The 27,430-nt window shown below is 32.9% G+C and overlaps 1 protein-coding gene across 1 annotated transcript in view; it reads left to right on the top strand.

The window, feature by feature from the left end:
* LOC118205275 (uncharacterized) overlaps positions 1 to 27,430 on the top strand; it is a 212,681-nt gene that overhangs the window by 161,236 nt on the left and 24,015 nt on the right. The window lies entirely within an intron of this gene.

Below are 27,430 nucleotides of genomic sequence, written 5' to 3'. Positions count from 1 at the left end.
CAAAGTAAAAATGTCCCCAATACTTATTAGATTCCCAATCCAAATTAAAAAGGTCCATAATATTTATTCGATAGTTTTCTAACGAAAGCTACATTTCAAATATGCAGTGTCTCAGATCATGGTTACCTGAGAATATGTTGCCAGTACTTATTCGATCTCCAATCCAAATTAAAAGAATTCCCAATACTTATTCGATCCCCAATCTAAATGAAGATACAATACTTATTCGATCCGCAATCCAAATTAATAAAACTTCAATATTTATTCGATCGTTGTCTAACGATAGCTGCATTTCAAATATGCAGTATCTCAGACTATCAAGGTCGCTTAGGATTAAGTGAGATAATTAGGTAACCAACATAAAATTTAAACCGTATACTAAAAATTTATATTCTTCCAAAAATAAAAATTTTGCAATAAGTTTGAATACATTATGAATACAATTAAGAATAGAAAAAATTATTTTAAAAATTTGAGACTAATATTATATCATCGGACAAAAGGCAGTTTTTTCATGTTAGAAATAAGCAAAAGGCAGCTGGTTGCATGGACCAATTCGTCAGCGAATAGTTGAGTAAAGTTATATTGTAAATGTAGATTTAATCTACAAAGTTCTCTGTTGTCAGTAATTCCTAAGAAAGAGAATTATTGATAGTCACCCAATATTTTCTGATTTCTAGTTAATGATTTCAAGAAGTACACGCTGTTTGACAACTTACGTTTCCGGATATTGAAAGGAAGTAGTTTTTTTTTTTTTTTTTTTTTTTTATATTTGCTTTCTTTATTAAACAAGCTTGATCACTAACTACTTCCTTTACTACATGTATTCACTCTTATTGTTTGCAAAGGCAGATAGCCCTAGTGTGTTTTGCCATAATTAAATACACCACCACCTTATTGTTTGCAGTATTTGATGTGTTTATCAATTACTGAGAATAGCTTCGAAGATTATATGTGAAACATACTGATTTAGCGTTTCGTTTTATGTCTGTCATTTTTCAATTCATTTCTTACAGACAAAGGATACGTAATGGGGCATACATTGTTCAATCAGTTCATAATACGTAGGTGTAACAAAGCCCCTGTCACAGTGAAATGTGTGAACGAAATTAAATTTTAGAGGACTAATCATTAGGCACGGAAGAAGGTTATTATTATTCGTTCTGTTATTTCTAAAGGCAGTGGCGTAGACGTTATGAAGAGCGAAGTAATGCGCAGAAATTTGCTAAGAGATTAATCGGAAAGCGAAAAACCTTCCATTTTAAAAGAGGGAAAAATGAGTATATTTCTTTCTCTGAATAGAATTGATATAAATATAAAGCAAGCCACAAAAGCTCACTAGATGACACCAGCAGCTGATGACTAACCGATGAACGTACTGCAAAACTGATGAACTGGCTGACTGACGAAAGTACTGCAAATAGCATGAGCTAATAACATATGTCGATTAAGGTACTGGGAATAATATAAGCTAATCAAATTATTAAATTATTATTTGGTTAGCTTACCTAATTTTCAGCATGCTCTAGTATTAAAACACAAAAATTACATAACAGAAGACGAATCCAAACTGCAGACACAAGAGCCAATTAGGTTCATTTTAAAAAAGATTTGCAGCTTTAGCAAAGCAAATGTATAATTCATCAATTAATGTGTTGATACCGTAAATAAACTGCTTGACGAATTATAGATCGAAAGTTATTTACGTTAGGAAAAACCACTTTTTGGAGAAATTTCTTAATGGATGTTTTTTAATTAAGGTATAAAAATTACTTTATACATTCAATATATACGTGTAGATACTATTAAATTTGGTAGATAGAAGCGTGAGAAATCTGAATCTATTCTTGTAGATACTATTAAGTTTGGTAGCTAGAAACGTGAAGCATCTGAATCTAATCTTATATATACTACTAGCAGCTTCGCTGACAGCCTTCGTCTGGCTTTTAAATGTACTGGAAAAATGGCTGAAGGGAACACCAAACGTTAAATTTAAAAAGTGCGTAGAATTTTACTCTGCAGAACAACTTCATAAAAAAAAGTTATTAAGTTATTAAGTATAACAAAATTACAATGAAATAAGCAGTATCCCTTAGTACAAATATTAATTATCCTAATAAATAAATTAACCAACTTTCCTTTGCAAAATTTTAAGAACTTAAATGGTATAAAGGAGGTTAAGAACTTTGTTTCCTAAAAAAATCACTCAAAACATTTCAATATATTATTAAAAACAGTGAAATGAGCAATAAATAACATAAAAGAATGCAAAAAAACAAAAAATTCTGAAAAGCAAAGCATGATTAATGATATTTTATCTTCAAGAGAAAAAAATTACAATGAAATAAGCTATATCCCTTAATACAAATATTAATTATCGTAATTAAAAAATTAACCAATTTTCCGTTGAAGAAAAAACATCATGCAAAACTTTTCAATATCTTACAAACAGTGAAATAAGCAAAAAATAACATGAAAGCAACTCAAAAAACATAAAATTCCGCGCAGAATTTTACTCTGCTAAAAATGACAATGAAATATGCCAATCTCTTAAAAACAGTGACATAAGAAGTACGATGAAAAATTGTTGCCAAACCCATATTTCTAAAAGAATGAAACTATTCAAAATGATGCGATTTCATCAAAAATCTATCAACAACAATAAGAAAGGAAAATTTTTGCCAAAACCACATTTTTAAAGATGTGAGATGTGAGAAGCGTACTCGGAAGCTTCATTTAAAACATCTTTTAAAAATAGAAAATATTATCATTTTTCCAAAATTCTTTTTGTAAAAGCAGTCGCAAGGATGAAAGTTTAACGTGTCCAAAAATCAAAGAAAAATAAACTGTACATTTTTAAAAATAAATGTTTTTAGAAAAAATCCCGTTGAAAAAGTGTTAAGCTTCCTTTGTTAAATAAATTCGCATTTAATCGATTTATTGAAACGCGAAATTTATTTTAAGTTCGTAAAATAGCTAAGCTATTAATTCATGACGATGTGAAAATGGAGTGTGTAGAGTAAAATCTCGCTTTCCTATAGCCCATTATGTCTCAAAATGACGCGATTTTGTCACAAAACATAAAATAAAAAAATAAAAAAATTTGAATCCGAATTTCGAAAAAATCGCTTCGAAGTGCACTGGCTCTTGCCTAGATGTACCTATGTACCAAATTTCGTAGCCGTGGATCTATTAGCTTATGCGCAGCGCAAACGAAAGACACACACACACACACAGACAGACTCTTTATTTTATTATATGTAGAGATTAAGTTTTGTAGCTAGAAACGTGAAACATCTGAATCTAATCTTGTAGATACTATTAAGTTTTGTAGCTAGAAACGTCAAAAATCAACAGTGTCCTCGCCAAGATTCGAGCCTCGGTACTTTTGCTTGCTAACTGGAATTAGTGAACTATTTAAATCTCGATAGCATATTTGAAAAAGTATTTCTCAAATTGTTAGGAAATAAAACAAATAGATTTTTTTTCATGATGAATAAAACGAACTTTAAATTATATTAATTTTTAAAACTTTTTTTAAAAAAAGAACCAACCAGTATTCATATAACGCACTTTTCCCTCCACTTATTACATCAGGAAGGCCGGAGGAAACCAAATAAATCAGACCATCAAATAATGAAAGACTTTGAAAATCGCCGAAAAGGATTTATTAAGGCTTTTTAAGCTCTCCTTGAGCGTGCAGTCTACCAGTCTGCTGTTGCACCCACTCCTGCTAACCCATTTCTTTCTGTCTTTTTAGCTTTATTATTAAGCCTTATTTTCTTCGTACTTAGGCTATATACAGTTCAACAGCAAAATTACAAAAATTTTAAAAGCAGCATAGAAATATATGTTTAGCATTCCCGATGCAGTATTAAGTGTTGGCATACATTTTTCAATTTTTCATCATATCAAGACTCAGTTTTCATAGTAAATGGTTTGCAAAACTTTTCATTTGTCTTTCGGTTGTTAACGTTTTGTGTGTTAAATTTATTAATTAAATAACATGTTCTTCGCACTTACACCTTTTAAAATTCAATTCAAGAGCAAAATTACAAAATATTAAAAAATAGCATATGTTTAGAATTTCCGTTAGGCAGTTTCGTGCATTGAAGGTAAAAATATTTTATTCCATGCAGTGTTGCTCGCTTTAAAATCATTTTGTCAAACAAAAGTTTTTCAAAATATGAAATATAAAATTTGAAATTTAACATTCGGGCTTCTACACGCATGTGGATCCACTAGCAGCCGAGCGGTAAAATCACTGGTAGTTCGGTCCGAGGTTCGAATCCCAGAGAGCGGACTAGCTGCATAGGCGCTTTTGTGGTTTTCCCCATGCGTAACGTGTATACGAGCCACTTTCACTTAGAAAGTCCTCCACGAAGGCATCTCTCCCTTTAGATAGATAACTGTCGCGCGCTTTACGGTAATCAAAGCAAACTAAATGCACATTTTCGGGTGCAGGAGTACGTTATTCAAAATTTGATGACTCCATGTACCGTCGTTTTTTCACACGAAATGATCCTTTTTTATTTCCTTGTACAAAGTAAAAAGGAAGTATTGTAATCGCGAAAAGTTTCAGGCAGCATATTTCAAAAAAATATCCATTTTGACCGCTTTCGAATGCAATTTAACGATGTTTTTGCGTGATATCTGTATCTCAGTTTCTTTACTCTTATATGTTTTTAAATTGTACATTTTTTGCTTTAAAAATGATTGAATTATGTTGTCCTTGTCTTCCGCTTAAGGTTTTTATGCCTTTAGTAAATCTGTATGAAATATTTTTAGAATTATCAACAATTTTAAAGTTGTTTAAGTGCCACTAAGTTTAATAATTTTTTGATGGCGGCCATTGCTTGTTTACATTTGAAACAGCAGAGTAGTGGATTTGTTGCCAATCTAAAGAAACGTAGCTTCGCAACAACAAAGATAACGCCTTCATTTATTATTGCGAATTAAATCATGCTTAATCCTTACTGGAATTTTTTCAAAGAAATAAGCGTTAGGGATTTACTTAATTTTTAATAATTAGTAATTAAAATACAGATATTTTGAGTTTTTATGTATTTTTGCCTTTTCGCGAAGTGAGAACTGAATTAATTAATGAGAAATAGTCAATCGTCTGTGAAAAATTGTTTCTTCTTTGTTTTGTTTGCTTAATTTCTTTTATACATCGTTCTAGCTTTATTACAGTATTTGAACAGAACATGTGGCAACTATTAGATAATTCTTTAAATGATATACATTTTGTGCATTCTGAGTTATAATATGAATGAAATATAATACTGTTAAGTAAACCTAGCGCCAGAGTGTCGCTATGGTAAACAAAGTGAATTTTAAAGAATGCATTTATTCTATTGTGGTTTATGCGCTGTCGGCGAAGTAGATTTAATTCAATCCAATAAGTTTAAACGAAATGCAGGAAAAAAATGCGTATAATTTAATATTCCGTACAAGGAAGTCATGTGGTGTACACATCAGATTTTGCTAATCCAGTAATGCACAAATACTTTTCATTTAAAATCGATGCTGAACAAACGCTGAATTTCTATTTTTAATAGTGTTATTAAAACTCAAATTTTTAGAGTAATATAACCTTTAAGAATGAACATTGTTACTGCTTTAACGAAGTAATGATATTTATACGAAAACAAGAATTACGCGTGAACGATGAGATAAAATCTTATTCACAAAAGCTGTAAATTTCTTAATTCCGTGATACATGAAACTTTTGATTTAAAAAATTAAAAATAGTCATGTGACATAATCGCTATAGATCTCAATGTTCTATTAAAGCTGATCGTTCCAACTTCTCCTTCCAGATATGTAAAGACTACGCAATCCATCCATTCATTTAGTTTATCCCTTATAAGGTCCATGGATCGTACAGTATTGGTCCTATGAGTGTAATGTGTAATTTATAATGGAGAGGAATATAAATGTGATACTTCTATACTATCGAATCTGTTAAATGTAGCGTTCGTGTTTGAAAATATAAACACATTTTTTTTAAATATATTTCTTGTCTTTAGTAACCCGATTCTTAAAAATTTAGAAAAAGTATTTATTATTTTCAGCAAGTTGTCTTCATGTTCTTGCAAAATAAAAGGTATTTACCTGAGGAAAGTATTTGTTGCAAGCTTCATATACAGCCTTCCCAATAAAATAAACGAACAAATGCGTCTAATATTTTTTAAATGCAATAAGTGCACGTCTCCACGTTGCATTAATATGATAGCAAGTTTTTCTCCATCATATGTTTGCAACATCATATGTTTTCAACAGCTCGTTTAAAACATTATTCTCTGTATCAGATGTCTCAACCTTTTTTTGGCTACGGATCAAAACAAACCAAAATGTATGTATTACTAAGGCGTTTCAGGTCAGTAGTATTTTCATTCTAAAATTTGCTTTCTTGGTGCATAATAAGATGAATTTTATTGAGAAAGAAATTATATTACGCTTAAACCTTTAAATATAAAAATTAAAGTTATAATTATTATAAAAACAAGCATAACTGGATGAACTTTATTTTTCAATTCGATATCGATAGCTCCCCTACTTCGATAACAAAGGCTTTTTGATACTGAACTTATTACGTCAATTTAGTCAAGTCTGGCTTATAATTAGTCGTCTTAAGACGAATACGAGCATCTAAATTTTTGGTAGTTAAGTTACTCCTGTTATTATTTAAAATAAATTTCATGTGCGAAAATATTTGCTCGCATTTTTAAGTTGAACCGATTGCGAACAAAATGGCAAAGCCCTTTCTTTTTAATTAAGAATTATGGAAAGGCATTGCCAAACTTATCGATTTCTTCTTAAAATTATTTACAATTTTTATTTTTTACATCCTTATACGAAGAAAGTAAATATTGTAATCGCAAAAAAATTTTGGGTATCATATTTTAATAAAAATATGAATTTTGAATGCTCTCGAATCCATTTAGACGTACATTCCTACAGGAGCGAAATATTTGTTGCAGTCCTGAAACGAAAACGATCCAGTGAAATAAATGTACGACTACACATTGAATAATTTAGTATGTTCTTTAATAAGTAAGCACACACGTTTCCTTATGGTGATAATTTACGATGAAATTGCTATTTTTAGTAATAATTTTTAAATATATATTTTTGTTTTCTATAGATTATTCATAATAATTATTTTTCTCTATAAATTAATTATTGAACGGTACGCTGATCGTAACTGTTTACCTTAATTTCTTTAAAGCGTTAAATTCAAATCTGAGTGCTACGATTGTTTAATTTTTGTTAATTTAACGTTATGATTTGTATAACTTTTAAGATTTTAAATATTTTGTTTAATGTTTTGAAACTTTAATGATAAAATCTTCGAGGTTGTAATTCGAAGCTTTCGAAAAGAAACGTAATTGTTTTTAAATTCTGACTGGTAATAATAACTAAGAAAGAGCTCAATTTATCAATTTGGAAAATGTAAAAAAACTAACTAAATTAGTGAGTTTTTTACATTTTCCAAAATTAACATTTCAATTTTTTAAAAATAATACCTTACTCGATTATACAGCAAAATTAAAGTGACTGTTGGTTCTGCTACTTTAAGTGCTTTAAATTTCATTTTTGGAATGACAATGCTCTCTTAAACCGTAACCCTAATAGATGTCTAGCCAGTTTTCACTGAGCTAGAACGACAAAGTCTTACTCAGATTATGAAACAACCTTTTTCTTTAAACAGAACTTTGAACATAAGGGTACGGTTTTGTGCTACACCGACCGTGGCAAATGCTACAGCTTGTGGCGCCACAAGCTGTAGCAGATTAAAGGGTGATCAGTAGTCGAAGACTATACAATTATATACTAAGCTATAAGCGGGTTCTGTAAATTACCGGCGCGTCAGATTAGAGTATCGGATTCGAGATAATGCAAAGTCGAAATAGATTATAACTGCTAGAGCTGGCAGAAACTAACCAAATATTATCAGAAACACTCTCTCTCAAAAAGCCTAAAACCTCAGTTTAAATATCCAAACAACCAACTGCATTCTGTTGAGGAATGTGGAAAAGAAAAGTTCTAACAAAAGCCAAAATCATTATAATTGGTTAATTAACATAACACACTCTTCAAGCCGCCCAACCGGTAGAGTGGTTAGCGTCTCGAATCCCGGAGAGGGCATGGATATTTGTAAATGTATAGTGTCAGTGTGGTATGGCGGCACTCTAAATATGCGGCGAGCCGAAAGTCCTCTCGTGTGATTTGGTGGAAGGGGAGAAGGGTGGGAGAACCTCGGACCCATTCCCCCCCCCGGAGTGCTCTCCAAAATTGGGGGCGGAACTGAGCAAAATCGCAATGTCACCTGATTGGTGCTCAAGGATGTTGCCAACGGCAGGCGTAATCTAGTGCTCTTTGCCATGAGGAATTTCGTGGGCTTGGACTGACTATGTCAGACAGTTGAGAATAGGCAACAAAAACAACAACATACTCTTCAATTATTCTCACCACATTTGCTGTTCTGGTGGTATCACATTGGTCTAATACTATATAGAAAAAGAGAAATGCAAAAATAAAATATTTTATTTAAAATTGAAGAGAAAAAGATGGAAATATGAATGAAATTTGAAATCGTAACAACTGAAGTGAAATTAGAATAGAAACAGGCTAGAATCTTATGAATGGCATTGTTGTAGACTTATTAGATGCATTGACATACGACAGTGATGGATTCTTATCGCATAATTTTCCAAACAATTGTCAATAAATGACTGCTTCATTGACTCCGTTAATAACTTTATGGGTGACTTCCTTTTGTAGTCAAAATTGCGTTGCAATTGTGTAATATTTCCGTTTATCGCACTGCCACGTGTTTAATCTCTTCAGAGATTTCTTAATGCATTTTTACGCATTATTTCAATCCTGGTGTCAGAACCTGGTGCAATTTAATTCATATCCTTGAATATATAATCCTTATAAATCTATATAATCTATACAATCAATACATTTTTTATGTATAGATTTGAACGATCCCATATATATAACTGAATAAAAATTCAACTTTCTTATATTTGTGTTAAAAATATCATGTGGCCAAAGCTTTTTCAGCCTGAAGACCTATCTCATTTCCTTATGGGTCTACGAGCAACTTTCAAAAGATACTTATTCTGCAGTCTTTTTGAAGCATCCTAGTATATACGTAATTCTGAAGAGAACCTTATTTTCCGGAAGTTTCATAAATTTATTTTCATTATAATTGCTGCAACGTTTCTTTTAAACGCTAATTGATTCATATACGCTATTCTAAAAATTATTGCTTGCATTTAATTAAGGTAAGGATAAAAGGATAATAACTCTTTTTTTATTTATTGATTAAACTACTCATAAGTATATTTAATGATAATTTTGATTGAGGTTCTTGGGGTCCTCTGCATTAAATTATCCAGTCATCAAAATTATCAGTAAGGCTTTTGTCTTGAGGGTGAGAAAATCTTCATCGCTTGAATAGCTTTCGATTAATTATGTGTTGCAAAGTAATTCCCTCATGAATGACTCTGAAATAAAAAGAAAGGATATAACATTTCATTTAAAACTATTTTCTGTAATTTCTTACTAAATGTAATTTTAATAATTTAGAACATTAATTAAATTAAGATAGTTATCATTATTAAAAGTAAATTTAAAGATTAACGAATTTTTAATGACATGCGCTCGCCTTTAAATCCAAATGCTTCTAAAAATCCCCTTTGAAACTTAGAAAGAATAGTAACTTTTAATAATTTTCTTTTATTTATTGAATATTACCAGAGAGACTTTTATCTCCAGTACTATATAAAATATTTTAATAATAATTTACTTTATAAAAATATTTTAATTATCACATTGAAGGAGATAGATGTTTTTGCCATGATGTCAAAAATCGGCACATTTCTTTTCCTGCCGATACTTTTTTAAGAATTTTGTTTTCGGGAAAAACCAGATCCTGGCCAGGTCAGAAGAATAATGTGAATTCAAACTAAACCACTCCTCGAAGCTTCAAATAGTAGGAGTCTGTTCTTCCAATAATAAATTTTAACATTTGCGTTCTTATACTTATGTGTGTACATACCTAATGCTCTATAGAGTTTTAGAAAAATTTGTTTCAAAATCGAAAATTGAAGAAACAGCAATTTAATTCATATCCTTGAATATATAATCCTTATAAATCTATATAATCTATACAATCAATACATTTTTTATGTATAGATTTGAACGATCCCATATATATAACTGAATAAAAATTCAACTTTCTTATATTTGTGTTAAAAATATCATGTGGCCAAAGCTTTTTCAGCCTGAAGACCTATCTCATTTCCTTATGGGTCTACGAGCAACTTTCAAAAGATACTTATTCTGCAGTCTTTTTGAAGCATCCTAGTATATACGTAATTCTGAAGAGAACCTTATTTTCCGGAAGTTTCATAAATTTATTTTCATTATAATTGCTGCAACGTTTCTTTTAAACGCTAATTGATTCATATACGCTATTCTAAAAATTATTGCTTGCATTTAATTAAGGTAAGGATAAAAGGATAATAACTCTTTTTTTATTTATTGATTAAACTACTGATCCTACGTTCTGACACCAGGGTTGAAATATTAGTTTCCGACAAGATTTAGAGACTCTATAAATATTTAAAATAGAGTTATTTCTTTATAATAGCTTTTATAATTAATTATCACCAGGTTATATTATCTTCAGAAACTAGTCTTCCGCTGTAGGAATAAGAGTTCAATTACAAAAATGTATATGCCGATTCCATAATTACGTACATATTTGGATAATGGTGTATGTAAATAGCATTCACGAACAACATACTAAAGAATGAAAAGTTTAAATAGTAAAACTTGCAAAATCATTGGCTTTGCTGGACACTAGTTTCGTTATGCCTTTATTAATCCGGCAAGCTTGAAATGTTGTAGAATAAAGACTCAATTTTCTATCACCTTTCTTCAAATCAAATAGGAATAAATGTTTGAAAAAAGAAATCTTGATCTGTCCATGTTTCACAAACCGCCTTAGTTCTTACTTTCGAAATATCTTTCTAGCAGGTTGCGTGATCACTTCCAAAAAATTCCTTTACCTTCTAGGAATACAACCTGTTGATTCCCGGGCAACTAATTGAGGTCCGAAAGTCGACAGCCGGCGAAGTGGAAGAAAGAAAAAAAAAAGAATCAAACTCGTAGCCCATTCTGTATAATCTGCAGAATATAAAAATTACAAGAAAAGGAGGAGGAGGAGAAGGAGGTGAAAGTACAGAAAAGAAAAAGAATCGAAATAATAGGAAGAACTTGCTCTTGATGGAGAAGATGAAAGCCCCCATCCTTGAAGTTTTTTGACAGCGGGGTATCTTGAAAAGGACGACGGTTGCATTGTCATCAGCTTTTTCGGTGGGCCGTGATTAAGGTAATACGATGGAGAACAGTCTCAGGGAATTGTGGCGCGTAACGACGGGAGGTGCTAAAGCTGAGCAAGGGAGGCGAGCTGTAATTACGGATGTTTTTTTATTACATTTACTTTGAGATCTCCTTCTCCTTTTCGCCTGCCGCTCCTCACCTCAGTGTAGGTAAAGGGAACGCACATGTGTTGAATCGTGTAAGTCGAAGGTCCCCAAGTTTTGCTTTCCGGCAGACTTGTAGTATTCTCCTGAATCAGATAATAGTGAATCACAAGTTACATTCACAGAGGTTCTGTTATATTTTATTTCGAGAAGCCGATCCACATATTTGTGCTCTTAAGCGTTCCTTACTCTCAGCTGTATCATCAGTTTTAGAATAGAAGCACTGGAATAAGCATTTCTGATTCTTGTTTCTAAATTGAAATCTTTCTCCGCATCTAAATATCAGTCAGTTGAAATTATTAAATTATCTCTCTTGCTGATTATTATTAAAATTATCTCTGTAGCAAATGTTGTTTAGATATTAAATTTTCCAATTCAGGAAACATAGAAAATCAATTGCACCCTCGTTAAAATTTGAACGACTGATCTTTCAGTCTAGCTGAATGTTTTGTCACTAACACCAGGACAGCACGTACAAAGGAATGTATTAATTCCTTACAGTGTGAAATTAACAAACTGCTGACAGATAAGTCAGATCGCTTTCTGCACAATATCACTGTAAAACCCGTTGTAAAAGGAAAAATATCCCTGTTCCTTCTGAACACTCATTTTTAGTTAAAACAGATACTTCAAGGACGTTGCCAACCCTTCCCATTTGCTATCGTAACTTATGCTGTCATCACCGCACAACACTAATTTCCTTTACCTCATTTTAAAACTGTAGTTCAAGTCAGCCTTCATTTGCGCCCTTTCTCTTGAAGCAAAACATCCTTAAACAAAAATGGAGCGGAAGAAAAATTAGGCGACACGAATTGTTTGTTGTAGCTGTCGTTTCCATGGTTACGAAAATATCTGGGAGGTGGAAAATGACTTTGAAATTCCTAAATTTGGAAGAAAATGAAATTGCCTCATAATGTGTTTAATGTTGTTGCTGAGGATAGTATTATTGAGCTTTTTTTGGTTGTCCACTGAAGAATTTGTCAACCTCAGAAGGGTTTTTTTTTATTGAAAATTTTAAATCCTTGTGCACCACATAGTATTACACAAGGCTTACAGAGGTAAGTAAAAAAAAAAAACAAACAAATACAACAACACAACACAAAATAAAATAAACTTACAAATTCACAGATGATACGTAAGAGATAAATTTACAGAAAAAAGAGAAAGCCATTTTATGTTGAACAAAAACATGAAGAGGGGGAGGAAATGAAATATTCACAGAGTTTAACTTAGAAATGAGTTCCTTTCGTCCTTCCTTGAGCTTTAAACAATAGAACAACAAATGTTCGACATTTTGCACTCCCCCGAAACTGCATGAACACAAGTCTGTACTAGATAATCTAAATCTCTTCAGATATGAATTGAATTTACCATGTCCAGTTAGAAATTGAGTAACTTCAAAATTGCAGAAAAAGTGTTTATTATTCAGTCTGTGAGGAATGGAAGCAAAATATAGTTTAGTCAAAGAGGCAGTAGTAGAATTCCTGTATAGTTCATTCCACTCGAGTATTGTATCATCCCTACTTTTGTTCTTGTAAAATGACTTAGGAAGTATCATTGGAGTAATTACTTCCAGGCTTTAGATTATCATTATCAAAGATTTTTTGCGGAAATCTGCTGATCTCTTTCAGTTGTAAAGTTGTTGCTTTTGATGATAATCTGTTACTCTGTGTTCAGAGAAAGGAGTTGCATGACGTTTTTTCTCTTGCTGTTCTAAATTTCATTTGTGAATGGTCGATTAATTTTAAGCTGAAATTTAACTATGCAAATCTAACACCATTTTCATTGATAGAAGACATATCAATGAAATCCAACTTATGTCATGGTGGATATCAGTTGGATTTTGATAACGATCCCCTTGAGATGGTCAGTGAAATTAAATATTTAGTCATTTTACTAATCAGCAAATTTAACTGAAAAAGGAATATTTCCTATATTTCTAATAAACGCGAGAAACTTCATCGTGGACTGAATCGAATTCGACGCAGAATATATTGATGACTTGTTTTAACTATAGGCGAAAGAAACTAAAAAGCAAAGTCGCTATACTCTAAGGATTGTCTTGTGCGACACCATTGACTCTTAGTCTGCTCAAAAGCAACCGTATCATACTTCTGTAAGTGTGAGCACTGGGAAGAGCCTAATCTTGTTTGTTTACTGACCTTGCTAAAAAATACCTTGGTAATGAAAAAGTAACGATTACCTTAATTTTCATATGAACTTCATAAAATGCATAGCTGAGTTTTCTTTCTTGCATATTGTGTAAGCTTTATAAAATATAAACTAACCATCATTACATTAATCGAAACTATTTACATATCTTAGGGATATTATTACACGCTACTTGAGTGGAAAATGTGCTGTACTCGGTGAAAAATCAGTCTTAATTTGCACTGCGGGCAATATATTAAATAAATTAATTTCAATATTACCTTATCGTATGTCTCCGTATGCCGTGCTTGGGTATATTTTCATCTTTGTCAAATAACTGACTAAAGATGAGAATTGGGAACTTTTCTGTGTAAAATTCTATGTATGAATTCACCAGGAAAATAAATGCATCGTGTCTCGCTTTAATACTTACTTTCCTTATATACCTGTTTATTTAGTGTTTACTCCATGTTTGTAAAAGCAAAAATATTTTTTTAAATCGAATTAAAACGGTAAACACGTCGATATGTAATAATGTAAGGAAGCTTTGCAAGAGGATTGCTTCATTACAGGATATGCTACTCGGATTAAAATCAATGTTGATGTATTTCACACAAATGAACACGGAGCTAATTTCTAATATACTTTTTAGTCCAAAGAGGCAATTTTCCCTGAAGGACTATTATTTTCGTTTAGGCATTTTGCGTTGGTTTACTATAAACGTCCGATTCACGTTTCAAATTGTTGCCACCAGATATTATCGCCCTGTGTTATAGTTAAGGAAATTAAATAATGAAGAATCTGCATAAATGTATGTATGTTTCTCGCATTGTGATAAAACAATGGTACCTAGAGCCATCCAGTTTTGAATAACGTAGGTTTACATCCGAATTGGGTATCTGGAAGCCAAATTTGGAATTTGTTTTATTATGTATTCCATATTTTGTGAAACTTTAACGAATTATTGATTAACAAACTCAACGATTTAAAAGCGAGCAATGGCAACACTCTATGGGTAAAAAAGCAAACCTTTTGATCTCCAGCGCACGGAACTGTGTATAAAAAATTCTAAGGATAAGCTCATTTTAAAATTATTTTGCAATATTTCTGATGAACTGAATTTTATGGTTTAAGTGCGAAGAACATGATATTTAATAAATAAAGGTTATCAGGTCTTGTATTCCTTTTAATCTGTTTTGGGAACATGACGTGTCCTGAATGGGAACAGGGAGCTTACTCAAGCTATGTTCAAATAGACGTGGAATGGACAACACAAGCAGGAAGGGTTAACTTTCATTTTCTACAATAATTATACTATAATTACAGGTGCTCCCGCACTTTGGGATACAGAGACCAACCACTTGTGGTCTGAACGTAAAAATATAAAACTACAAACTAAAATTTTAAATAAGAGCTGACTTTGAATAGTTTACGCAAATATCTAAGACTGGCCTTTTAAAATATTACGTATGTAGTACGCAAACGGACAAAAACTACAATACGTTTTAAGTAACAAGAGGACTAAACCTCTGGTCTTAAAGGCGGACAGCAGCTGATTAAAAACTCGATACGAGTCGCGTGTTATGTGGTGTCCACGACAGCGTTTCTCACTTGGCCCACTAGTGGCCGAATGGTAAAGTTGCTGAATGCTGGTAGTTCGACCTGGGTTCGAATCCTGGCGAACGGGCGTTCTCATAGTTTTCAGCTTATGTAAAGCGGATACGGGATATTTTCTCTTAAAAAAACCCTCCACCAAGGCTATTTTCCTTCAAGAAGATAGCCTTCACGTGTTTGCCATAATCAAGTAAATCAAACCAAACCTTCGTTAAGCTATTGTCTATATGATTCATACCTAAAACTGATGTATTTTATTCGTCTCCACGTAATTACCTGGGGTCTAAGCCAAGGCTTTCGATTAAGCTGTAACCTGTTCATGTATGGCAGCAATAGGAACTCATCCATGATACGCGCTACAATGAATTCTGAGATCAATTACATAAGCGTAACCTTCTATTTGACCTCGCATTATCATCTCAATCCCACTGTTTCATTTGATATTTACATACTTACATGACAAGCTAATATACGCAAACATATAAAGTTTTCGAGTTATAACCTATTAGTTTTCGTATTTCAATTGAACTACGACACTCATGAAAAATTCAGACCACAGCGCGTTTGAAATCAAATGACCCGAAGAGGTCAGAAATGTGGAACGCGAGCTTAATGCAATTGCAGCGAAAACTGTAGAAAAAAATATTAATAAAATATCTTTTCGCCGTGCTTCTAGCCTTTTTGAATAGCATAGTTTTTGTTTTCATTGTAGACGCGGATGAGTCTAGGCCTATGCGTAACACACATCCACTTAATAGCAAACAACTTAATAGGACACGCATCCACTTAATAGCAAGCAACGAACCTTAATTTCTAAGTTTCTTTAAATTCTTGCTGAAATAAAAATTTTAGCCAAAATTAAAAACAAAGAATTTTTAATAAAATCATTGAGTTCTTTTAATATCTAGACCTAAAAACCAAAATTTGGAACTCAATTTCTCAAAACTGTGTGTCGATTAATCAATTTGTTTGCCTTTTGCCGGCGAAATAAAATAACCGACAACTTTTATTCCCTGTGCTAAAAATCAAGAAATAAAATTTAAATTTGTATAAGTAAGAATGTTATAATTATCATCACATAACGACTAACAACGTACAGCACTTTCGCGGAATATCATTAATGTTCGATTTTTTTTAATTTTAAATATCTGAGTGCAATGTTCGTCATTTCTGTTATCTGAATACAGCTGAATAAAAGCAGAAATTTTATGCACACACAGAAAACAGATAATTTCACAGTCTTCTTACTTTTCTTGTGCTATCTACCTTTCATGGTTTTCGATTTAATTTCCGGTCAACTTGTGTCTTTTCTTTACTTCGTCTGAAATATCCCGTCTTCAGAAATAAAATTTCCAGGCCTTCATTATCTCGTCCATCATACTGAATCACAGATGTTCGATTGATGCTCGACAATAATTGGGAATCCTCCTCTTTCCTTCTTCTTCTCAGACCGCCCCTTGATGACTTCCAACTGTAGGTCGACCAGCGGAAGCGGTCGAGTTTGATTCAAAAAAATTGCCTATTTAATTACCTGTTTGTTCACAGTGCGACAACAAAGATTTTCCTTCGTTTGTGGCGATGTACCATTCAAATTTGCTATGCCTCTAAGAACTGGTGTATATGTACCTTCATTAAAGAGATGAAATTTTCTTCCAGAAAATCAATGTTTGCAAACATTTTGATCCTTTCTTTGAGTGCTGAAATTACATACGTTGTTAAACATGCAGTTCGATGCGGGTTACTGATCTGTTATCAAAAGACAAGCTAGATCTTTTAGTGAATTTCTTCCCTCTTCAACCATTCGTGGATTCAGAACATTGTTCTTCGGTTTATGACTGCTATTCATCACGAAATTGCTATTAAATTTTTCTGACTGATTTTTTTTTTTTCAATAAAAATTACTTTACCGTTTAACGTTTCTTCTCGTTTATTTCACTTTGCATTTTGTAACACATTGTATATTTAATGGCATAATTGGCTCAATTCTAGTCATTATTATTAGATTGCTATGTGAAACATTCCTTTATGTTGCGAATGATTTTTTAATAGATGCTCTATTAGAGAAATAATGAAGGTTGTGGAGAGATTTAGCTTTCGTAACGTTACTTTCCTAGGGTCTCGTCTACAGTTTTTTGCATGTTCTTTTGAAATATACAGAAAAAAACCGTTTTATGCTCTAATGTAATAAGTAATAAATTTAAAAGAGGAGTAATTATTGTAATTTTGCAATTGTTTTGTTAACTTGCATTGTGACATTATGATTAAACGTTAATTATTCATATTACGGAAGGCTTCAAACTTATATTGACTTCACAAATGGCATGCATCTATTTATTACCAGAATTTACCATATTAAATCCAGAAACGCCTTTTCTGTATGAGGCTAAACTCACTATGGATTAATTCTAAATGCTAGCTTAATCTTCTAGCTTCATCCCGGCTTTAATTAAAAATAACAGAACATTCAATTACTACAACAGAAATAAAAACAACTAAAAACTTTTTTGTGATTTTAAATCGAAATACAGAACTAAATTTTAAAATACAAACAAATTTGATTTCTTTTCTTGTTAAAATAGCAGGCAACAAGTAACTGTTATTTACAATTTACAAGGTTAAATTACTATCTACCACATAATATTCAAAGAAAAGAGGTAAAATCATCAACCGATATGAATATATTTCATATCAGATATAGAAGAAGTTTTTACAGTGAACTGAAGTAGCCAATCTTCTCTCTTTATCTTATAGTCTTATTCTTAGATTAAACTTCTTTCATTTACATATTTTGGTGAAATAAATAAATGAAACAGTAGGAGAATAAACCAGACTTTGTTACAAGAAACACCAGACTTTGTTATAAGAGTCATTAGGTTTATTTCGGAGATGGAAACATGAAAAATTAAGGGGGGGTCGCTGGAATTAGAAGTCCGAACTTCCCGACTGCTAGGTGGAGGTGCTTCCAATTATATCACGAAGGAACGCGGTAAGAAATCAGAATATTTTTTACACAGTAACGTGTTAATAGGAAATAAATCTGACATCTGTAGTGGCTAGAGTACTGCTTTTTATTCTATACCTATCGGACATACTAATTTATTAAAGTAACTGTTCTAACCTTATGCACGAGAGTAGATGCAATTTAAACGTGTGATTTTGTTTCATGCAGTTTTGAGTTGTAAGTAAGTGAGAAATAAATTCCCACCTTTCAAATACTGCGAGAAGGAAAACACATATTTCAGTTCAGATTTGGAAACTCATTCTCGTTATTTTAAGCAGATTTATGGAAATTTAAATAATTATAAAAACTTTATTTTTCAATAACAGCGAAGTATCTACCAAAATGTACTTTATTTCGAAAGCCTTACGGTTTTTTATAGGAGACTTTGAGGAGAAATGATGCTTTTCCTCTTGAGAAAATAGTCAAAAGATAAGTTTTTTTTAAATATGTAGTTACCAAACTTCATCAATAATTTTTACAACACGACTGTTAAAATTACAGTAACTTAGGTTTTAATTAACGTCTATCTGAAAGCGAATATACTCAAAAAACTAATTTTGTTTTATATTTTTACTTTAAAATTTTAAAAGTGAAAAGGTTTTATCTGTTGAAAAAAATGTTTTAGCAAACAGAACTTTTCTATATATCAGTAGGATAATTTTTAATATCTAACTAGCAATTCGTATAAATTAAATCGCTTACTACTATTAAATTATGCAAAGAATCCTTCAATTTAAATGTGCTTCCAAAGTGATTTACTTTTTACACCCAATAGCATTCTGAATATTTTAAAGTAATCATTACTTTCACATACTTGCGTTTATCTATTCTTTTGTTAGAAGTTTAGCTAAAGTTTTTATTATTTTGTAGCGTCATTAGGCTATATCGATTCAGAAACGTGTTAAATATGCTCTGCCCTCTCAGAGATTCAAACACCGGACCACTCGATTGCTAGCCGGATGTGCTATCTATTAACACCAAGAAGGCATGCAGTAAGAAGGGAGAAAATACCTTATAACTTTAAAAATGTTTATAAATATTCTGATCATTCATATCCAAAGTCTGATTCATTATTCTTTAGATAAAACTAACGAAAAATAATTATGTTCATGAACGAATTTATTAATTTCTGCTAATTTAAAAGATGCATGAATATTATTTTACACAAAAGATTAAAGCTGAAATTTCAAGTAAAACACTGAAATGTGATAAAAGTCACAAATAATTTACCATAACATTGATGGAAATAAGTTTAATGCATTTCAATCATATGTTTTCATAGGAAAGAAACATAAAAATACAGAAATCCGAGTTCCGGAAATCTTCAAAATTGTTACTTGTTATAAGGGAAGTTGACGGATAAAAGACGAAAGAAATCTATAATACCCCTTAATTCAAAGCAGAGACTGCTTTAAAAGGCAATGACAATTCCTAACATTACACTCCAATCAGCGGTAGAATGTCTAAAGCTGCGAAGATTTGGTAATTTGCCCCTCGTTGTATTTTTGGTGGTTGAATGGGATGGCTGCTTGGAGTTTTCGTGGTTGTTTCCTTCATGCGTAAACAAGTGACAGTTTCCCTTGGAAAATCCTTCACGAAAGCGTCTCTTTCCATGGGCAGGCCTTGTCAGATTTATATGATCATGTTTACACACTTAATATACAATCGCTCGCTACCAGACAACAGAAGACTGATGTAGATTTTTTATCTAAATTTTATTAACAAGTCGTTATAAAAATATGGTAACATAAGTTAGGAAAACTACTGAGAGAAAAAATGAGAATTTTATATTCAGCGTATCGTTTTGATAACAGATAGTTAAACAGTGTACTTACAAAATTAGTTCTCTTTATTCAATTATTTCAGTTTTCAAACGCGAAAATATTTTGCTGGTAAGAAATCTTGGAAGGTTCTCTTTACCATTTGGTAGCGACCCCCCACCTGCGAATAAGTAAAGGAGTTTCCCAAGTATGTAATAACAGCTGTTGGGACCTTAGATGAGCGGTGGGGCGTGGAATTAATTTGCTCCAGAGGTTCACTTGTCCCCCCTTCCTTCTTCGCTACCCATTACTTACCATGCCGTCTCTTTACAGCAGCTTCCATCTTTCAATCCACACTCAGGATTTGACGCAAATTCCTAATGAGGCTTGTTTCGCGGAGAATGGATGTTTGTTGCCAAAGGGTAGCTGATGCATGGAGTTGTTCGTCATTGGCCACCGCTGTTGTACTCGAGAAACAACTCACCGCATATGGTCGAAAAGATGCAAGAACTTGTGATCGCTGGTAACTTCAGGGGGCGATGAGATTGTTTCCTCTATGCAAGATGCAGAGATATCAGTCGATTTGTATCTAAAGCTCGGTGACGTTAACACCACCAAATTATGACCAGCTTTTTGACGTGTGAAACTGCAGTATTTGTAATGAAAAAGATGTTTCCAGAAACCACAGTTATTAAGAAAACAGTATGCAGTTTATTACACTCAGCATCTTGATTTATCAAGAAGTGTTTGCTTTCCCAAGCATGTTACTTTAAACTAAGCTTCGAACAATATTTTGATAATAGTCCATCATTAATATTATGATGATGTTTCAAGAGAAATATTTTTGTACTAGACTTTATAAAACGGGTTATTTTCGGAAAATCCAACGTTCACATAGAATTCCAAGTTGATATAGGATTCAATTATTTCAATTAAATCAATTCAAAAGATAAAATTAACCACCCAATAGACAAGGTGATCCATGAAGGCCACTACCGCGCCGAACAAGGCAAGACAGTTTTTGATTATAGTATCTATGCAGAGTAGGGCACATAAAAATCTTGGTTTGTAATGATTTTCAAGAAACTGGCGACAGAAAAAAAGAGGTTCTAGACCTTTGAACTAAGTACTATTTTTTCAAAAAAAAAAAAAAAAAAAAGTGATTGCGCAGAGACATGCGCAGCCTTAGAGTAACTAATCAATTTAAACACTTTCAAGGTGAAAAGGAGTTCTAAATTTATCTGTATGTTTATGTCACGCTTTAAGATTTCTTTATCACTAATAGATAAAAATATACTATAGTAATAATAACAGATAAAATACACTGTAAGTAAGATATTTTGATTTTTCTTTGCGTATTGCAGTCTAAATGTAAAATACTTTCGATCTTTTTTTTTATTTTAACAGAATCTTTGGATATACAAATTCAAGTATCTCGATTCCAAATTCCTACCTGAACTCTTCTGGTATATTAAAAACTTATATACAAAGCCACTTACTTCTAATTCATAGAATCTACAAGTGATTAAGTGGATAAAAGTACTAAGTACTAGTGGGCCGCCCAGATAGTTTAGTGGTTAGGGGAGCCCACTGCGATAACCGAAGGGCCCGTGTTCGAATGCCGGAGAAGGCACGGATGTTTAAGATAAAATAATACGCCGAACAAATATTAATTTAGAAGTCAAACAACAAAAATAAGCGTGTTATATTTCAAAAATATTCACAGGGCTAGTTTTGATGGTTTTACCGAGCCATCATCCTCAGCATCATCTTTGGCAGTTGAGGATGATGGTTCGAAACTAGTCCTGTGAACATTTGCAAATATAAGACTTTTTTTTTTGTCTGACTTCTAAATTAATAGCACGAATATTTGTTAATGTATAGTGTCTTTTCGGTATGGAGGCACTCTAAATACATGGCGAGCCAAAAGTCCTCCCGAGAGGTTGATGGTAGGGGAAGAGGCGTGAGAGACCCTTGGATCCGTCCCCCGGGGTGCTCTCCATCAAAATTGGGGCGGTTCTGAGCGAAGTCGTACTGTCACCTGTCTGGTGCTCAAGGCTCTAGCCAACGACAGGTACAATCTTGCACTCCTTGCCACGATGAATTTCGTGGTTTTGTTCTGATGTTACTGTCAGACAAGTGAGGTAACTCACAACAGCAACAACGCAACACTAAATACTACTAGTTCAGTCTCACTTCGAATCTAAACAGACAGTTTGGCTGCGTAAGTGTTTTGTTAATTTTTTTCAATGATTAAGTTAAATACGAGCCAGTTAAGCTTTGAGGGTTCTTTTAAATAGAATTCATTATCCTAGGAAAATAGCTTGCGTTTGCTTTGCTGTTTTGATTAAACACACGAACATAATTTACAGAATTATGTTTGTTTTGATTCTTTTTTTTGCCAAATTTTGATTCTTTTTTGTCAAACGGCAGATGGAAAAAATAAAAAAAAATGAAAATTTAGCGAACACTATTAGTTTTATGGTGATGATGGAAGACAATCTAAAGTTCCTGTATGAATGAAGAGCATATTCTGTCATTTCTATAGTCCACTGGTAGTCGAAGGGATAAAGATAGTTGAACACTACTAGTTCCATTTCAGTTTGAATCCCAGCAAGTGGGCTAATTGTATGGGCTTTTCCTGTTTTTCTCGTGTTAACATAAATGCCAGCTAGTTTCCCTGAGAATGGCCTTCATGAAGGCATTCCTTTCTACAAGCAGATAGCTCTCTCTCTCTCTCTCTTTTTTTTTTAATTTAGGCCGTGATAAATAGTTTTGGTTTGATTTGGTTTATTTAATTATGGCAAAGCACACTAGGGCTATCTGCCTAAGGGGAGGGATGCCTTCGTGGAGGACTTTCTATGGGAACTGGCTCGTATACACGTTATACACGGGGAAAACGGCTGACTGCATGAGCCCATGCAGTCAGCCCGTTCGCGGGATTCGAACCTCGGACCGAACTACCAGTGTTCAGCGACTTTACCGCTCGGCCGCTGGTGGGCCGGTGATAAATAGAGATTGATTACTAATCTAAACTCAAGGCTAAGATTTTGAACTCCTGATGGAGATTTGGCTTTTATCTTATATTGTTTTCCCAACGATCATCGGTATAATATCTGTCATCTACAGCTGTGCACTTTGGGCAATGTTCTCGGTGATGGGGCGGCTAAATGGCCTCAATACGTCGGAAATGGTCAATTTCCGACGTATGCTTAAAGACCTGTCCGATAAAGCAGGGTTTCTTAAACTGTGGGTCACAACCTCCAAGGGAGTCTCCAAAAATTTTAGAAGTTTTGATATTTCTTTAACTTATTATAATAATTTAACAATTACCAAATATTTTTACAGAATATATCTGAAAATAGATAAGACAATACAGACAAATCAAAAAACGAAAACGTTTCGACGCATTCCTTTTATAATATCAACGTTCATTTTCATTGCTTTGCACTTGACGCTGTCATTTCGTCTGTTACTTATTTAAAATTTTCACATTGTTCTATGTCTTAAAATTAGGACCTAAACTGCAATAATATTTGACAGTACAAGTGAAAAAATTGACAGTTTCAATCACGCGTGTTTCGGATTTTGCGCAAAACTTATGGAATCCAACAAAATTTTTGTAAATGTTATGGAGTCCTGGGGTTCGCGAAGAAATCTCAGTGATAAAAAGGGGTCGCGATTGAAAAACGTCTAAGAAACCCTGCGATAAAGAAAGGAAAAAAAAAAGTTTTTCTCATTTTCTTTTCTTTCTCTTTCTTTTATTTTCGTTTTTTAAGTTTTTGAGGGAATAATTTTTGTTACATGCCTAAATTTGGCTACATTGCTTAGAAATAGCGATTGCAACTCATTTGCTTGTTATTCAAAAATGTTCTATCCTTTTAGAGACTTGACATATTTTCAAAAAGAGCGGGAAACTCCCTTGATTTCTTTTTTTTTTAGTACCGTGATAAATTATATTTTATCTCTATTACTTCCTAAATATTTAAAATGTTTTAAATAATAAAATATTTTATTTGGCATCTTTCTGATTGACTGTTAATTTCTTTAAAATCCAGAAATTCATTCAATTATCTTTCAGTCAAATAATTTTTTGACATACCTTTTTTTTTTTTCAATAATTTGTAGATGTGCTTTTGAAACAAACGATAGGATATCAATTATTTTCAGAATTAGATTTGTTTTATATGAAAAATGCAGTCCATTGACAAGATCCGTTTTTGGATATTATCCGACACTGAATTTCACTTTTATAGGCATTCTTGAAATAGAACTAAATTCATAGTTAATGTTACACGCCGTTTATTTATGCACAATATAACACTAAATTTGCTAAATTCAAATGGTTATGCATCTTTTTATTGAATATAATTTACCATACAATTAAATCAGCAAAGACTGGATGAAATGAAATACATTTAGTTTTCCAAATAATGTAAAATATCAATAGTTATCTATGTTCCTAAAACAATGTAAAGGTTTTAAAAATGATTTAAGTCGTTTAAAAAATTATAAGGTAATTCGCTCGCCTTCTTAGCATGCCTTCGTGGAGTAGTGGTCAGCACGCTCGACGCGTATTCGAGAGGTCCGTGGTTCGAGTCCCGGCGATGGCATTGCTCATTTTTCATCTTTTCTTCGAAATAACCTAATGTCTCTACAAAATAATGAAAAGAAACGATAGTAAAACTGCTGCCGTAGACGAGAAGATGGATGAAATCCCCCTAATGCATGAATAAACTGAACTGAATGCATGAATAAACTGCTTTCAAATTTTTCATTAGTCATGAAATAAAAAGTATTTGTTCTGATAATGCAATGTTTTAATTAAAAGTCACAGCATTTTCTTATCCGTAGTAAATAACTTGAAGTGAACAATCTTCGGCTGGTTATCATGCAATCATTGGCATACCACAATGAGCAAACAGATGAGCTTTCTTCGCCTTTTTACTACACGGAGTCATCAAGTAAAATTTATCTTTCTCGTCGTCCTGATATTACAAGATAATCAGAATGCCAGAATGTTTCATAATCAGAATGTGAACAAACCAGCCAAAGACTGAAACTATAAGAAATATATCAACTTCAGCGAAAGGGTACAAAAACTCAAAAATTAAACTATAAATTAAAGTCTTTCTGGTTTAGTTTGGCTTGGTTTAGTTGATCATGCAAACCTATCTGACTATAGGAAAGTCAGATAGGTTTGCTTAGTCAGATAGGCTATCCTTAGCCTATCTGACTAAGGAAAGGGATGCCTTCGGGCTTTTTATAAGAGAAACTGCCTCTTATACACGTTACACGCGGGGAAACTCGAAAACGCTCATGCAGTCAGCCCGTTCACCTGGAATCAAAACCAAGTCGAAAATACCAGTGTTCAGCAATTTTACCGCTCGGCCGCTGGTGGGACCCAAAAACCTTTGTGGAATAACATCGCGTAAATTTTTAACCTGTGAATCCAGAAGTTATTTTGAGAGGTTAATCGTAGGAACAGAGAAGTATGAGACTCTAAGATTCCATTTCTAGAAATTCTTTTGATTAAACATGACAGCTGCGATGGATAACCGTCTTGGGCAGTGGCATGTTTGTATACTGTAATATTAATTTATATTATTTTCAGTCTTTTTTTTTTTTTTTTTTGTTTTTGTTTGAAACAATTCCTCATAACCTTTTATCCGAACAGTACTCCTATTTAACCCTTTGCGGCACAATGTGTCCGGTCTGGACACACCTAAAAATTTCCTTCTGTACGCACAGAAAAATTGAATGAAAAAAGATTTATAGGTTACTATAGGTTACTCTGAACCTTCATTATTTATAGTAGATGGCAGTTCAACACAAACCAGTCCATATATTTTAGCCATGTTTAGTTTTTTTAAGACCCTCATTTTTCAAAGAAATCTTCCAAATTTTTTTTAAAGTTATAAAAGGAATTGTTTGAAAAGAACTTTCTATGTTATTTTTTGGCTGTATGCTAATCTCCTTATTCTATATTGGTTTTAAATTTTTACCTTAAAATCTTGTCTAAAATCAAACGGCGAACCCTAGGTGTGCCCGAGCACACCTAGGGTTCACCTAGGGTCACCGATAATGTAGGACAACTGAGAGTCTGTATTCTTTGTTTCTACGCATCTCATCGGTCAGTTCATTGACAACAATGCTCGGTTCAGCACTCTTTTCGAAGCAATATTCAATCAGTGTGCCCACTTTGGGCACATCCAGAGAATTAAACGATAAGTGCTATCTTCACAAAATTTTACTTGTGTACTCCTCTAGGCCTGATTAGACTGCCTACTTTTTTTTTTTTTTTTTTTTTTTTTTTTTTTTTATCAAAACTCCGACTTTAAAAGGTAGCGTGCCGGAAAAGATAATAGATAGAGGACATCAGATTCACTAAATTATCTCATGGAGATGTTTTTCCAAATTTCTTATGTATATATATATTAGTTCTAAAGTTTTTTGACTGGTGGCTTACTTTATGTCTTTATATAAGCAAATATATATAACATAATATAATATAATTTCTTGTATATATATTATGAAATATCTATGGCTGCTGCTAAGCTGTTTTGGAGTTATCATGTAGGTTTGATTTAGTTTGTAATGGAAAAGCACACTAGGGCTATTTGCCTAAGAAGAGGAATGCCTTCGTGAATGACTTTCTAAGGGAAACTGGCTCGTATACACGTTACACATGAGAAAAACCACGAAAACACCCATACATCTAGCCCGTTCGCGAGACTCGAACGTCGGAACGAACTACCAGTGTGCAGCGACTTTTACCACTCGGCCGCTGGTGGGCTCCCGGCCCTGTGTTAGGGAAAAAAGTTTATTTATTGCAGAACGACGGATACATTACTATCCTAAATCATCAGCGTAAAACAAAATTTTCTACACAAATTGTTTTTTATTCACAAAAATACGCAGCTTAATTGTACATAATTCTGAATGCATTCACATTGTGCTATAAAAAACAAAAGTTCTAACTACATAAAAACTCGAAACTATGGCTTCTCGATACGATGTATATAGTATATATACAGTGGATGGACAAAAATATGGAAACACCTTGTGAAATGCATGTTTGAAAAGAAAGATTGATTTTAATGAAATATGTAGGTGGCGCTGGCGTTTTTGACTACTGACGCCACCTATACAACTTCGTAAATGTGCTAAGCAGTTCAGTTGTTGTCGGAGTACTGTTATGTGAGGTTGTCATTGCATTATGTCAGAGTTAACAGACTTCGAACGTGGGCAAATTGTTGGAGCACGTATGCTAGGTGCTTCCGTAAGCAAGGTAGCCGAGGTGTTTAGTGTTTCAAGAGGTACTGTATCGAAGA

The sequence above is a fragment of the Stegodyphus dumicola genome, chromosome 9 (genome assembly GCF_044657685.1).
Source record: "Stegodyphus dumicola isolate Sdum_Otavi_A_Nest chromosome 9, ASM4465768v1".
Lineage (NCBI taxonomy): Eukaryota > Metazoa > Arthropoda > Arachnida > Araneae > Eresidae > Stegodyphus > Stegodyphus dumicola.
This window is presented reverse-complemented; position numbering and strand designations above follow the sequence as displayed.